Genomic DNA, 3,712 nt, shown 5'->3' on the forward strand with positions numbered 1-3,712 from the left:
ACTCCAGAGCTGCACTCACTATTCTGCTGGTGTAGTCACTGTGTACATACATTACATTACTGATCCTGTACTGATCCTGAGTTACATCCTGTATTATACTCTAGAGCTGCACTCACTATTCTGCTGGTGGAGTCACTGTGTACATACATTACTGATCCTGTACTGATCCTGAGTTACATCCTGTATTATACTCTAGAGCTGCACTCACTATTGTGCAGGTTTCAGAGCTGAAACCCAGCATAGATCTTGTTCTGGTGATTTGCAGAATTAGTAGAAATTTGCATGAAAATTACTCTTTGTGGGGGCGGAGGCTCCATGCTGGTCACATCAGTAAGCTCTGTCGGTAAGAATGGATTTATTTTACAAAAATATCCTAATCGTTTACAGCACAGCAGAATGTCCGGGGACAGGGCTTTACTACAACTGTTGTGAAGAATTTTACTGGAAGCTTCACTCTTAAAGGGCAAGTTTACTAACAATCATCATCATGCACTGCATTGGCGATTGCCTCCCTGTATAAATATATAATATATAATAATGACCCTTAACAGCTTTCATAAATGGTCCTGAAATGTGAAGACCACCCTGGGGGACGTATGTTGCAATTAGGAAACTACAATAATAGTAACATCGCAATGTAGAATCTGCACCACTCATAGTGGAAAACATGAAGTGTGTGCTTTACTTATTATTAGGGTATATGAAAGTCATGGTCGGGGGATCCTGTACTTAGGACCTTCTTCTATTCCTCACAGCTGAGAGATGCTCAGAAAGAACAGCCCCTGCTCTGTAGAACTCAACCCAGCCATCGATATTGTGGTGGATCATTCACATTCTTGGCTGTTGGACAATACTACATCTTCCCATTAGGACTATCTGAGGACAGCGATCATTAGTGGGGGAAGTGATCGTCCTTTTTCTAGTTTTAAATCAGTGGCACCGCAGGGAAAGTGAAGCCTGACTTACTAGCAGTTGAAATTAATGGGTTATCCTTGAGATGAATCCATTTTCCACTTTGGCCAACAGGAGGGGCTTTAGAGAAGTGAACCCCCCACTATTATGTTCAGATGTCCACTAATAGCAATGGTTACATAACGATCACTATATTTACATAATGGCATCAGTCACATGATCTGTGCTATATCAAAATAAAATATTGATATTTTGCCTTGTCCTTAGCAGTATTTGCAGCTGTTGGGGTGATGTTTACTCCCATCGCGGTCCCCTGTTCCTGGAAATAGCAATTCTACTAAGGCTAAAGTTGATCATTAAAAATCACTCAGATTGTGCCCATAAAAAGCAATTGACAGTAAGACTGGGTGGGACAAGGAAAGGAAAAATATCTCACCCTCACACTTGCCCTATCAGACTACAAGAACCAGCATTGCAAAACTGAATCCCGTGTCAGGAACCTCCTGGTAAGCCCTATATGTCCCTGACAAGGGATAGATACCGCCACCCCAGAAGAGATCTATTATGACTATAGTCGAACAGTAATGTCATTGGTCAGTGTATGTATCAGAAAATAATAAAGTTATAACACAAATAAATAATCGCACATAATACATATATGCTCCCACATATCCCAGTGGCATCTAAGTTTGATCACCAGTGGGAAAAAGGAGCACATACCATATGTCCCAGGAATGCAAACTTTGTCCCGACGTGTTTCTCTGAACCGTTCTCTGGGGTCAGTTCATCAGGGGACCACATATAACACAAAAAGAAACTCCACAAAGCAAACAATACAAAAATAGAGGCAATGATATATATGCGAATCAAATAAACTATTGTACTAATGCCCATAGGATAATGGTTGTGTTATTGTCAATTGCTTTTTATGGGCACAATCTGGGTGAGTTGTAATGATCATCAGTAAAGGTTACGTTTGTGGGGGGGGGGGGTCACACTCCCTAATGTGTGTGTAAGAGAAGGTAAATGGATTGTGAGTCCCACTGGGGACAAGGACTCCTGTGAAAGGTGACAACCTTTGTACAGCTTCCCGGAATATGTTGGTGCTTTATATGAAATATATTAAAATATTTTGCAGATAGATCACAAGTGCAGAAGGGAAGCGGTCATGATACAAGGATTCTCTTTTCAGTTTTCTTTGAATCCCTTTGTCGTGTCCCGGTTCCTTCAAGCCCCTGCTTTAGGAATAATACAAAATGTATCGGTTTCGATTGGAGTGTTCCTTTAAAAAGCTTGTCACCATGACAACTCTTGTCCAATTACCCTAATAGGGCTTATGGGCATCAGTTGTCCATTTTCATGTGACTGTCTCTTGAAATGAGCCACAAAAGATCTTATGCCAATTTGGGTCAAAGTGACCATTTTAAGATGAAAGTGGGCTTAACCCCATAACGACCAGAGTGTTTTTGTGTTTCTGGATGAATCCTATGACGACCAGAGTGTTTTTGTGTTTCTGGATGAAGCAAGACTTAACCCAATGATGACCAGAGTGTTTTTGTTGTAAATGGCCAGACCTGTTTTAGCAATTTTAAATACATTGTAGTTTTATAGACCTATTTTATTCATTGGGTTATCATAATAATTTTACACCATGTATTTCATAAAATATAGGGCTGTTTTCTCTCACCTTTTTATAGAATTTTCGTGTTGTTGTTTTTTTTAACGGGGATATATTTTTTATGGTTATGGCTGTTTATTTTTCTAGGGTTTAATTTGATATACATGTATAGTTTTGAGGGCAGTACAGTAGCTATGGTAAGAGTGTGGTTTAGTTTACCATGGGTTGTGTGTGTGTGTGGTTTTTTTAAAACTTTTTTTTATATTTTTGTGCATACCACAAAAAATAATACTTGATATAAGTTCATATACGGCAGCTTTCCACTGTATCCACAGGAGCCTCGGTTACGGGGGAAAACTGTAGGTTCCTGTGTATGATTTGTGTGCAACTATATTATGCACCATTTATTTCATGTCTGCCATATTCCACTCTTATATGGTTCCTTTAATGCAGCTTACGTTTCCCATTATGCCTGTGATACTGCAGAGACAGAAGGAGAGGAATCTCATCACACTGACCTTGCTCTGCTCCGAGTCCTATCTAAGAGTAGCAACTGAAAGATCATTGACATTGAACTTCTGTCCCTTTATTCCGTGTATTCCCATGTGATGCAGTAATGCTGTGTGCAGAGTCTCAGTGTATTCTATTGTATGTGATACCGTTTCAGCCTGTCTCCCCAGCCTCCTGCTTGTGTTAGGGTTCTCCTTGTCAGCTCTCACATGCAGGAGGGCAGTGTAAAGCTGCATCTTAAAGGATACACTGAAGGTTCTGCACACAGCACTTCTATATAGCATATAGACATTTAGCGTTGAGTCAGGGGCATTTTGTAACTCTGAAGATAATCATTGTAGCGACTCACCTACTATATCACTGGTCTCTTGGTCCCATGGATAGGGCAGAAATGATATTTACAGCAACACTATACATGGAGGGACATAGAGGAACATGGTGGCTGCTGCTTGATGGGGAGAGGATAAGCCTGAGAATAATCCTGCATTTCACAGGGGAGACTGACTTATTGTCTGTACAGGAGATCATGCTCTGGACTGGTGGTCAGACTTGAATCACATGACACAGAAGCCCATAATTTAAGGGCTCAAGATGTACGGATTTAACTGAGCTGGGATGGCACAAATTACACTGCCGGTATATTGGCGAGTTAGCTTTATATGTGCAAAATAG

The sequence above is a fragment of the Bufo bufo genome, chromosome 3, assembly GCF_905171765.1.
Source record: "Bufo bufo chromosome 3, aBufBuf1.1, whole genome shotgun sequence".
In the NCBI taxonomy this organism is placed as follows: Eukaryota; Metazoa; Chordata; class Amphibia; order Anura; family Bufonidae; genus Bufo; species Bufo bufo.